Here is a 12,681-nt window from a genome sequence, read left to right on the forward strand (position 1 = left end):
GGGGGATCATTCGTTCATTCAGAAACCACTTAGGAGGGCCTTCCATGTGCCAGGGACCACGCTGAATGCTGGCAAAGAGATGTCACACTCAGAGGTCACGGGGGTGGAGGAGACAGTAAATACATAGATATGCAAACAGTCTGAAATGCTCCAAAGGTCGTAATCTGGGAATGTGAGCAGAGTGGGCGCTCCATGGATAGAAAGTCATGTCCTCCCAGAGGAGGTCCCACCTAAGCTGAGACCTGGAGTGGGAGAGGAGCCAGCCTGCCACTCAAAGACGTGGGGTGGGGTGGCAGAGCACTGCTGACAGGGGACACACCCTGCGAGGAGACTAGTGGCCAGGAGGAGAAAGCCACGAGGGGACGAGCAGGGCCCAGAGCATGCAGGGCTCTGAAGGCCATGGGGAAAATTTGGGCCTTGGTCCTAAGAGCCATGAGAAGACCGATGATCCTACCCATCCTCCTTGGGGAGAGGGGGAGAGGAAGAGGGCAGTGGGAGGTGAGGAGGAGGGCAGTGGCTGGGGCTGCAGAGGAGTGGACAGATAGGTCCAGGGCCCACACTGCAGGTGGGCTCGCAGGGCTCACTGGTGGGCTGGTGCTAGGCACTGAGGTGGTCACCAGGGTCTGGCCTGAGGAGTGGGTGTGGTTGGCAGAGTGATGGCCCCCAGAGGTGCCTATGCCCTCATGCCTGGGACACGTGCCATGTTACGGGGCAAAGGGGAGTGAAGGTTCCTAATCCGCTGACCCTGAGATGGGAGATGGTCCCGGGTTATCTGGTGGAGCAGTGGGACTGCTTGAGCTCTTACAGGGGCCAGAGAGATTGACGTGACATGGGCTTGTCAGATGTGTGCTTGCTCGCTTTGGGACAGGAGGGGCCAGGAGCCAGGGGACGCTGGTGGCTCCAGAAGCAGGGACCGCGGTTCTACAGCCACAATAGAGTGAGTCCCGCCAACAACCTGAGTGAGCAGGAATGGGTGCTCCCCAGCCTTGCCTGCAGACGAAGGCAGCTGGCAACACCTGGACTTCAGCCGAGACCCATCTCAGATTCTGACCTCCAGAACTTTAGTACGTGTGCCGCTGAGTTGTGGTCGTTGGTCACAGCAGCCACAGAAAGCCCACGTGGGGAAGCAGGAGGGTCAGGGACGTGTGCCTGGGGGGTGTCGGGTGGGTGCGGGTGGCCCTCTGCACCTTCCCCTGCGGAGTCCTGCATCGGAGCGTGGACGGGTATCCAGGTCAGTCTTCACAGGGGGCCCCTCCCTGGGAACCTCTGCAAAGTGCTGGGAGGGCCCCTTCTCATCCCCTGCCCCCTGGGGCCCAGGAACCAGGCGGAGACCCTGCCCGTTTTCTCAGAAGTTTTGAGGTGCTGCCCAGATCGGCTCTCTTGCGCGTTTTTATAAATCTGTTTCCTCGCTGTGTTTTCTGAATGGCGGCTTGGACTGCAATTTACTCCTGATTTTCTGTGTTGCAGGGAACCCCTGAGCCTGTCGCTCTGATGGGGGTGGCCTGTTTCGTGGGGGTGGGCTTCCCTGGTTGCCTCTGTCAGTGGGGATGGTCGTTCTGTGCCCGGTACCACGGAGCACCAGTGGGTGGGCTTCTGCTCTGCTCACAGTTCTTGTTGCTTGTTTCCCGTGCTCACGTGTCACGTTGTCAACGCCTTTTATTTTGTCGGGAAACATATTGAAAAATAAATTTAATACGAGTCATATTTTTCCCTTCTTGCATGCTTGTCTAATCTAGCAAATCTAGACTCTTTTGGGTGAACTTTAAGTGAGGACAAGAATGATTTTTAAAAAATAAATTTCTTCATGATTTAGATTTGTGTTTTTAATTAAAAATTTTAAATGGGAGCAGGAGGAAGTGTTTCACCCCCAGTGTTGTAAATTCAGGATCGAGGTTGTGGCTGCTGACGAGGGACCGTGCTCTCTGCTTTTTTGTTCCTAGAGGACCCCGTCTCGCCCAGCCGGCTCATGGCACGACAAGGCAGTGGCACTGTGATAGGCCAGGGAGCGGCCTTGCTCCCCTCCTTGGCTGGCCCAGTACACTCAGTCCTCCTTGGGCCGCTCACTCCTCAGGCCCTTCGGGGTGCAGCTGGGGGACCAGAAAGCGGGTCTCTGCCTGGAGGGGCTGGGCCGCACATACCCAGGCTCCTGCAGAGGTGGAGGTGTGGGGGATGCCACGTGCTGGGCCCTGGCAGTGCAGACACCACTGACCACCTGGCTCTGTCTGGAGGACCTGGGGAGAGCAGTTGTGAAGGACCGTCCCAGGTTAAGTGTTAAGTGTTCATGCCACGCCCAGATGTGGAGGTGTAGCCGGAATGGAGGTGGCGTGGACCTTGTAGTGACCTTATACTAGCGTTGCATATTGAGTGTTCCCCTTGTGCCAGGCTCCTCGCCCTAGCAACCCGGTGGGTTCTCCCAGTGCAGGTGCTGCGTGGTCCCCATTGCACAGGCCGGGGAGCTGGGCCTGCTCCAGGATTGACTCCAATTGCGGCCCTGCCCACCCACCAACCCCAGCCTGCCATCCCTGGCCTGGCCCCCTGGCTTCTCAGGCCGGGCCGGGGATGTGCTTCCTGCACCATGATTCTGCAACTCTGGGGGCTCTTTGGGGGTGAGATGAGCAGCTTGTTCTCGGCTCTTCCTGGTGTTCCATTTGCTGACAAGAGCAGGGTATCAGGAGGCCCAGAGGGCGCAGGGCTGCCGGGCTCTTCCCATTTATGGGGGAACTCTCAGTTTGAGTTTCCCCGGTCTTTTGTTCCTCTTTTCTGGGGATTTACACAGAGCTGCCGGCCCAGGTCCCAGGGTGGAAGGCTCTGTAGCCCCAGTGGCTCAGAGGCTCCTTGTGCACTGTGAGAATGAGGGCCGGAAACGCCCCAGCCCTGCGGGGAGCACGCGCCGCCCGCCAGGCGCTGGCCAGCCCGCCTGTGTGTGCCGCTGTCCTCCCGGGCGGCGGTTCTGAGGCTGTCCTTGCCCAAGGCCCGGGGCTCCTAAGAATGAGCTGGCTTGGCGCTTAGGCTACACTGCCCCAAACGGTCCTGGGTCTGACCCGTGGGCCTCTTCCTGGGCTTTCTTGCTTATCCTGGGCCCATCCTTCCAGGGCCTGCCAGGGGGACATTCCCAGCCTGGTGTGAGCACTGCCGGGTGGTGTGGCCGTCGTTTGCTATCTTGCTTCTCGCACAGCCTGCGCGCAAGCTTGGCCATGCTGCTGGTGCTGGACCTCCTGAGAGGGCTCTTACGTGCGCCATGTAGCTGCTGGCCACCCGTTCCCCTGGTCCCTCAGAGGCCCCCTGCTGGTTTGGAAATGAGCTTCCTTTCAATAAACATTCCCCCTACACTCACAAATAGAATGACACCTGCTGGTTCCGAGGCTCACACCCAGGTGAGACAAACAGTGTTTGTTCCTGTCCTCTGGGTGAGTGCCTGGTTCTCGCGGAAGGCCCTCAGCAGGGTGACCGGGATTGTCAGAGGGTGTGGGCCTGGCTCACATGGAGAGGAGGCAGGAGGCGGCCCTTCGAGGGTGCTCAGTGCACCTGTTCTCTTATTCTCGTGAGCACGTGTGCAGGTGGCGACGCCAGGCACTGTGGGGCCAGGCACTGTGCTGAGGGGTGGGAGACAAATGGGGGGCAGGGACTGGCCATGCTTCTCGCAGAGTTCAGGCAGGGCCTGGGATGGAGAGAGGGTGGGAGGCTGTGCGTCCCAGCTTTGCGGTGTCTGTAGCACAGGACAGTGTCCCCTCCAGGCGGGGCTCTGGGCCTGTCCCACTGGTGTGGGGAGCACCAGGGCTGCCTCTCCTGCGCTGAGAAGCAGCTGTCCGCTGTGATGGCCGCAGGGGCGGGGGTGCTGTGGTTCTCAGTGACTGACGCTCTGTGGAAGCGGAGCGCTGCTCAGTCTCTGTGCAGACACGTCTGCTGTGGACCCATTTGTGTTCTCTTCAGAACTAATGTCCATCTCAGGTTAATTTTCTGTTCCAGACCAGGCACCTGAGCCGCCGTGGCATTTGCTGTCTCAGCAAGTATGGTTTCATGAGCTGTCCTATCCGAGGAGCCTGGCAGAAGAGGTCAGGCCTGGGCCAGAGCCGCCCGACTCGCTCGCACTTACCGCTTTACGCTCAAACTGCGTCCTCACTGAGGTTCTTGCACAGCAAGGAGGAGAGCGGCGGGCGGCAGCACTGGGCCTTCTGGGCGCTCCGCAGACCCTGGGCGCGCCGAGGTGAGCCGCGCGACCTGCCGGCCTCGCCAGGCACCGGGACGTCTCAGCTCCATCGGTACCTGTGGGACCGCCCTCGCGTACGCGTCGGTCGTTGACTAACGTGTCATCACGCGGCACGCGACTGCGCAGATGACCCCGAGGCACAGCGCGCACCGTCCCCGTCCAGCCTGAGACAGTGTCACACCGGCCGAGCTTGGTGTGCTTTCCCTGGACCCGGCTCCCCGCCCCCCCGACGTCACTTTCTAAGCTCGCGGTTTCCTCGCCCTGCTCGTGTGTGTATGCGAAATGATAGTGTTGTTTCCATTTTTAAGACTCCCTGTAAGCGACATCCTCTTGTGCGCGTGCGGCTGCTTTCCTGCCCCGTGTCCTGCTACGCGGCTGCCTGTCTTGTCCTAGTGGCTGTGGCCCAGTCGTGGTGTTCATGAGTCGTATCCCATGACGTGTGTTTACTCCAGTTTATTCATTATGCAGCTGGCAAAGGATGTCTCGATATTTCTAAAAAATAAAAAAATAAAAAGGTGTGAGCACCCCTGAACTGCCCCCTTGGGGACTTGTGCGGGGCGTGTACGCACAGGCGGAGCTGTGTCGCGTGTCTCCTCCCCGTGAGGAGTCGCGAGGCTCCCCTTTAAAACGAGGAGCGACTGCCGTGCTTTACAGCAGTGTAATTTATTAAGGCGTTTATTGGGTCACGTGTCTTTAAAAGAAAGATTTTGTGATCTGAAATGAGGTGGTTGCCACTTACTTTTCTAAAGTGGCTTCAGTTGACTCTACTTTTCAGCTATGCAAGACCAAGCAAAAGTGAAATTTTAATAAGACGAATGCAGTTCCTTTTAGTGTGAGGTTGAACTTTGTTGGAACGTTTTCTGCTCAACAAACACGAGTGGTGTGCCCATGAAGAATTAATGGGCTTGCTGCGGCCCGGGAGGGAGAGGCCTGCAGCCTGCGACAGTGCCGCCAGGCTCGGGGGAGCCCGCGCGAGGTGGGGGCCGCGGACGAGCCGCTCCTGGCGTGGGCCGTGGGGGCGCCGAGACACAGGAACGCGGTGCTCCGGTGCAGCCAGGTCGGTCTCCTTGCTGAGCGCCGTTTGTACGTCCCTGTCAGTGTTCACGCTGCTGTTGTACATGCTCCTCTCACTTCACACGCGCTCTTATTCCCTTCCCGGGCGAGGAGGCTGAAGCGCACAGCAGTTACGCGGTTAACGCTGCTGGAGGTGGGACTTGAACCCAGGCCCTTTGATTCCTAAAACTGGAAACTGTCTACTGAGGGCAGGGAGGCCTCCGTGAACCCTCAGGAAAGGACCGCAACTGGTGGGTTGTGCTTGATCGACGCAGGCTGATGGCTGATACTTGTTTTTTTTTCCCTTTAGAAAAAATGCTCATGGATTCTGTGGGTCAGGAACTCAGAACGGACACGGTGGGAGCGGCTGGTCTGCCCGTGATGTCTGGGTGTCAGTGGGCAGTCTGCGGGGACCCAGTGAGAGAGGAGGGCTGGTTCCCTCCCGTGTCTGGTTGATGGGCTGTCAGCTGGGCGCTTGCTCACGCCGTGCGTGCCAAGGCTCGTGCGTGGGCTCTGCTGCGTGGCTAGCATGGTGGCTGGTTCCAAGAGAGAACCCAAGAGGACCAGGCGGAAGCTAGATTGCCTTTTAAAAGTTTACATCTTTATTGAGATTCACACATAATTCACCCATTTAAATCCGCGCACAACACCGTTCAATCATCTAAAGCGTTAAATTGAGTGATACATTGGTGTATTCTACGAGTTGTGTGCCCATCCTCACTGTCAGCTTTAGAACATGCTTCTCACCTCAAAAAGAAACCCTGTCCTCTTTAGCTGTCACCCCAGCCCCCCCCAGCTACTCATCTATTTTCTGTCTGTAGACCCGTCTGTTCTAGGTAGTTTATAGAGACGAACCGTGACTGGCTCTGTGCACTCGGCCTGCTTTCTAGCCCTTCCGTGTGTCAGCACTTCACTTTATGGTTGAGTAGCACGCTGTGTGGACCCACTACGTGCAGTTTATCCGTCTGCTGAAGGGCATTTGGGTGTTTCTCCTTTCGGCTCTTAGGGACGGTACCTGTGAACATTCCTGTGTGCGGTTTCGTGTGCCACGTGCTTTCATTTCTCTCGGGCACTCACTGGGAGTGGGGCTCCTGGGCCGTGGTCACTGTAATGTCGGGGAACTGTCAGACTGTCCCAAAGCGGCCGCACCGGTTTGCGTCCCCGGCAGCAGGTGTAAGGGCCCCGTCCTCTCCCCGTTTGCATGACACGTCATTCTCTGTCTCCTTTAGTTGAGCGTCGCCTGTGTGAGGTGGCGTCTCGTTGTGGCTCTCGTTTCCTTGATGACTAAATGTTGAGCATCTTTCCATGTGCTTCCTGGCCATTTGTGTATCTTGTTTTGGAGACGTCTCTATTCAAGTCCGTTTCCCATTTTTAAATTACTTTCCTTTAGTTTTGAGTTTTAAGAGTTCTTCATGTAGTCCAGGTGCGATCTCTTATCAGACATGTGGTTTGCACACAGTTCCTCCTGCTCCACTTTCCCGATGGTGTCCTTGGAAGCACACACGGCTTTAATTTTGACAGTGTTTCCTTTTCCTTTTTGTTATTACTGCTTCTGGCGTCCTAAGAAGCCATTGCCTAATCTCAGTTCTTAACGATGCACTCCTGTGTTTTCTGCTACGAGTCTATAGTTTTAGCTCTTACATTTAGGTCTCTGAGCTTCTGGCTAGTGATATGGCTGAAATTAGGTCTCTGGTTTTAACTTTTGTGTATGATGAGAGGCTAGCGTGCAACTTGATTCTTGTGCGTGTCAGTGTCTAGTTGTCCCAGCACATTTGTGGAAAGAGCTCCTTCCCCATTGAAGGGTCTTGGCGCCCTTGTAAACTGTCAGGCGTGAGGCTGGTCCCTGGACTGTTCCACGGATCTCTGTTTATCCTATGCCAGCACCATGCTGACTCGATTGCTGAGCCCTTCAGTGAGCTTTGAACTCTGGAGGGGTGAGCTCTCTAGCTCTGTTCTTCAAGGTGGTTCCGGTTATTCTAGGCCTCTTGAATTCCACGTGAGTTCAGGACCAGCGTGTCAGTTCCTGCTGAGAAGCTAGCTGGGGTTTGATAGGGATTGCATCGAACCTGTGTTGAATTTGGGGAGTATTGCAATGATATTCAGTCTTCTGATACGTGAACTTGGTTCTTTCCATTGATTTAGGTCTTTAATTTCTTTTCACAGTATATTTAGTTTTTAGAGTATAAGTTTTACACACCTTTTGTTACATACATTCTTAAATGTTTCATTATTTTTGATGCTCTTATAAGTGGACTTGTTCTCTTAATTTCATTTTTGGGTTGTTCCTCGCACATGTGTAGAAATATAATTAATTTTTGTACATTTATCTTGTATCTTGAAACCTTGCTGAGTGTGTTTGTAAGTCCTGATTTTTTTAGTGGGTTTCTTAAGACTCTCTGTACACAAGGGCATGCTGTCCTGTCAGGTAGTTTTACCTCTTCCTTTCTAAGGCCTGTGCACCTTTTATTCCGTCTTCCTGCCCAATTGCTCTGACAGAACCTCTAGTACTGTGTGGAGTGAACGCGGAGTCTCGTCTCGCCTCGTCTCTCAGCGTGAAGTCAGGCGTGAGCTGTGGGTTTTGTAGATGCTCTTGGTCAGGAGAGGACATCTCCTCCTGTCTGGTTTGCTGCGCCTTTTTTCAGGAGGGTGCTAACGTTTTTAGAATGCCTTTTCTGCGACCACTGAGACGGTCATGTGGTTTTTGCCCTTTTTTCTATTAATGTGGTATTTGGTAGTAATTGCTCTTTGGTTGGTCAGCTGATACTGGATACAGCGGGTCTGAGGCCACCTGTCACTGCTTGAGCCAAATTAAGCAGAGACAGGGTTGAGTCATTTCTGAGCGTTTATTCCAATAATGCCGGCAGTACTGGAGAGAGCAGCCGGTCATCGTGGAGATTCTGCTCTGACCCCCTTGACGGTTGGCTGAGTATATGCAGGTTAGTGGGTGGGAGGACATCAAAAGTGAGTGAGTTCCCAGGGTCTGCCTTCCTTTACTGTCCTTGCAGAGTTCAGCCCTGCAGCCCTGCCAAGATTAGCCAGGAACACTGTCCCAGCAGATGGGCTTTGTCCTTGGTCTGGGCTCTGGCTGCCTCATCTGCAGGGCCTGCTCTCCTTCTTGGAGCATCTTTCCGTTTCCCAGCGTCTGCAAGAAAATCTCTTATCTATAGTTAGTAAGGTGGATAATAATTGTTTTTAATTTTTAAATTTTATTTTTGTTTAAAATATCACAGATGTCCCTTTTTCTCCCCAATGACCCGTTCCACCCCGTCCCCTCCCCCTCCCCAGTCCCTCTTCCCACCATTGTCCGTGTCCTTGGGTTGTGCATAGATGCTTATAAATTCTTTGGTTACTCTCTCCCCTCCACCCACCCGCCCTCCTCCCTCCCTCTGACCTTCGTCAGCCTCATCTATGCTTCCATGTCATTGAATCTATTCTGTTCATCAGATTATTAAGTTCTTTAGATTCCACGTATAAGCGAGATCATGTGATGTTTGTCTTTCTCTGCCTGGCTTATTTCACTCAGCATAATAATCTCCAGGTCCATCCATACTGTCCCATAGAGTACGAGGTCCGTCTTCTTTACAGCTGCGTAGTATTCCATGGTGTGAATGTCCCACAGCTTTTTTAAGGGTGGATAATTATTAAACAACTATGGTCCTGTACTTATTACGTGCCCTTCCCCCCTTCAAGCCTAGCCTTGCATTCCTTGGATAAATCCCACTTTGTCATGTTGTATAATTTTTTTTTTAAATCCTCACCTGAAGATATTTTTTTCATTGCTTTTTCAGAGAGAGAGGAAGGGTGGGGAGAGAGAGAGAAAGAGAGAAACATCGACGTGAGAGAGAAACATGACTGGCTGCCTCATATATGCACCCTGAGTGGGGATCGAACCTGAAACCCAGGTATGGGCCCAAATTGGGTATCGAACCCACAACCCTTGGGTGCATAGGATCATCCTCCAACCAACCGAGTCACACTGGCCAGGACATGATGTATAATTTTTAAAAAATGAGGTTGTATTTGTTTTACTGGTATTTTTTTGAGGACAGGTATACTTATAAGACATGCCGGTCTGTAGTTTTCTTCTCTGGTGATGCCCGTGTTTGGTTTTCGTGTCAGGGAGAGAGGCTGGTTTCCTGGAATGAGGTGTGAAGCGTTCCCTCCACCCCTAGATTTTAGGTGAATTTCCGAGGAATTGGTATTAGCTCTTCCCCACGTACCTGCTGGAGCGACCAGGGGGCCGACCCTCGGGCGGGGCTCTGTGCGGGTTTGATGGCTCATCCGCCTCACCTGCTGCGCGTCTCTCCAGGTTCGCTTCTCTCCATCAGATTTTGGTTGCTTTTGTCTTTGTGGGGATTTCTCCGTCTGTCTGTTACCTAGTTAGTTGCTGTGTAGTTGTTCCTGATGCTCCCTCGTAACCCTTTTTCTCTGTGTAGGTCGTGTATTGTCCTCTCCCTCAGCCCTGACGTTAGTGACCTGAGTCTGTCTCAGTCCAGCTAAGGACTTGCCCACTTGTTTCATCTTTTCAGATGACCATCTTTGGTTTCTTGACTTTTCTCCACTGTTTTCCAAGGCCGTATATTTTACAGAAGTAACCGGACCAGCGGCCTTCCAGTGGTTCCCCTGAACGCCTGCTGTGGTTCCTTGGAATTTCGTCTTCTCTGTTTTTTCTGCGCGGCCAGGGCAGGCGCGTGGGTGGGCTCCCACTGCCCGGGCTTCCCCAGAACAGCTCTGCATTTGTCTGAGTTGTTTCCATGTAAAAATTACTCAGAAAACTTGGTTTACTGCTAGAACTCTCCCTTCACATACATTAAGTGAAACCTCACAGGACAGCAAAACTGGAGCTGCAGGAATTAACACTGGCAGGTAAAAACAGTCCAGGCAGAATGTTGCAAAAGGACGCATAGGATATTAATGTAAACTTCACGCACTATTAATTTCACACATGTGCAGGATACTGTAACGTGTTGCTTGGAGATACAGAGTCTTCAGTAGAAGCACAGACGGTTGCCAGAATTACAGACGTGGAGTCAGGCTGGCAGTTCCCCTGGGGAGGCAGGGAAAGGGCAGGGAGGCTCAGCTCTGTTGAGACGGACGCCGCGCCTGATGATGCGGAGGGTCGCGTGGGGATTCCTTACGTGTTAACCTGGCTTCCCCCCGCTAGCTGGGCGTGACCTGGGCGGGCTCCTTGAGCTTCCTGTCCCGTTTCCTTACTTTGCAGCTTCTGGAGGCCTCCCACGGTCCTGGCTCGTGGTCTTTTCCCTGCGTCTCCACAGCCAGCGTTGTAGTATTGCCCTGAGCATCGTTCCACAGGCAGGACTCCCTCTGACCGCACTGGGGAAGTTGTCCCCTTGTAAGGACCTGTGATCAGGTTGGGCCCACCCGGGTAACCCAGGGTAAGCCCCCAAGGGCATGTCTTTACACACATCCACAAACCCCCTTTGTCCTGTGAGGTGACACAGCATGTCCTGGGATTAGGCTGTGACAGCCTTGAGGGGCCACTGTTCCGCCAGCCACACTGCCTGAATGACAAGGCAGGCCTCTGTTTCCTACAGAAGTTTCTACCCATCAGTAAGAACAGGGCGAGCACCCCTCAGAACAGTGAAGAAAGGGTCTGACGGGAGTGTGCAGAAGAGGGAGCACGGATGAGCAGAAGTGTTTAAAACTGTTCCCTCACCCGTCACCGAGGGGACACGCCCAGCACAGACCGCTTTCCTCCCACCAGATCAGCAGCGATCGGCCTCCCGTCATGGCTGTGGGCACGGGCTGTCCTGCCACTGGCTCTGGGTGCCAGCAGCCCTTCCGCCTGCATGGGTTGTGTCCCAGATCCCCATGTCCAAGACCGTGTCCTGAGGAAGCACATCGTCGTGGGCAGGTGTTTGTCCCCGGAGATGTTCACGGCTGTTTTACAGTCCCCGGCAGTTTAAGCCGGCTGACTGTCTCGCAGTCACCGTTGGTTGCGTAGGTCATGGTGCAGCCGTGTGCGGGGCAGAGTGCGAGAGGTGATGCCGCCCGGGGGGGCGCAGGCAGCGGCCAGTCGGCTGCTGCTCGCTCTGTTACCACAGTTTCTAAAAACTTAAAACATTCAGAAGTAACGGTAGGGTTACAAGGAATTGCGGAGAAACGCGGAGGGAGGTCCTGGCTGCCCTTCCCCGCTGTCGAGCTCTTAAAGTCACGCGTGCTGCGTACCTGTGGCGTAGCTGCCAAACGATGCGCGCAGTAGGTAAATGCGTTTCAGTAAGCTGAAGACTAGAAATGATGTGGGGAAGAGGCATGATACATTGCTAAGGAAAAAAGGTACGGTTTTATTCTCTTTTGACAAATTAAAACATTTACTTAGGTACCAAACAGTCCGGGTCTGTATTTATCTTTACAGCCCACCCCAGGCACTGCATCAGCGGGTCCCGTGGTCTCCCGTGAGGACCGCGTCTGGAGCGCGTCTGACGGGCAGGCCTCAGTCGGGAGGCTGAGGGGCGTCCCTGCCAGGCTGGCAGCAGGGCAGCACTCTGACACCCTCACCCTCATCTCTCCCTGCCCTGCCATCCATCGTGGTGGCTTCGTTCCTCCTGCTTGTTTCTCACGGTCCCTCGGTGGCTGAGGACCCCAGGCCTCACACTGTGCTCCAGGCAGGAGGAGGGGAAACCAGGGGCCAGAGGCACTCCAGCTCCGTTGTCTCTGTCTGTTAGGCAGAGGTCAGGCTGCATTGCTGCCCGGCCTGCACTGCCACAGGCCACCCTTCACTGGATGGCCCAGGAGGAAAGGGCGTGGGTGGGGCAGCTCAGCTGACCCATGTGGTTGTCTGCCGCTTTTACTGCAATGAGCATAAGACTTTTATAATAAAACCACTGTCTTTTAAAAAATTGTACTTTGTAAAAGGGCTGTGGGTTTGATTCCTGGTCAAGGGCATGTACATGGATTGTAGGTTCGATTCCCGACCCTGGTTGGGGTGTGAGCGGGAGGTGACTAGTCGATGTCTCTCACGTCAATATTTCTCTCTCTCTCTCTCTCTCTCCCGCCCTCCCTCCCTCCCTCCCCCCCTCCCTCTAAATGGAAAAAGTATCCTTGGGTGAGAATTGACCAAAAAAAATTAAGAAAAAAGTGTTTCTCTTTGTACTTCTGCTTTCTGTCTTTAGACAGAATGGCACAAGCTGAGAGTTTCCTGATGGGCATTTCATGGCCATTGTTTAGTCCTGCCTGTGACATGCGGCCCGAGCACAGAGGCTGCTGGGAACTTCCCTGATGCTCCCAGCAGCCCTGGCCCTGCGGTCAGTGCCTGAGGCTGGGCTGACGCAGTCGGGGGTGCGGCCCCTGCACCGAGGCCCGTTCACGGGGAGGGCTGAATGCCCTGCTTGTTTGTGGGGGGCGGGCTTGTATGGCGCCATTCATCCCTCCCCCGTGGGCCGAGGGTGGCCAGTGGCAGC

At 54.5% G+C, this 12,681-nt stretch overlaps 1 protein-coding gene across 1 annotated transcript in view; it reads left to right on the top strand.

The window, feature by feature from the left end:
* The window catches only part of TBC1D22A (TBC1 domain family member 22A), a 146,342-nt gene that overhangs the window by 7,056 nt on the left and 126,605 nt on the right, over window positions 1-12,681 (top strand). The gene's annotated exons all lie outside the window — the stretch shown is intronic.

The sequence above is a fragment of the Miniopterus schreibersii genome (genome assembly GCF_964146895.1).
Source record: "Miniopterus schreibersii genome assembly, chromosome: 2".
Taxonomy (NCBI): domain Eukaryota; kingdom Metazoa; phylum Chordata; class Mammalia; order Chiroptera; family Miniopteridae; genus Miniopterus; species Miniopterus schreibersii.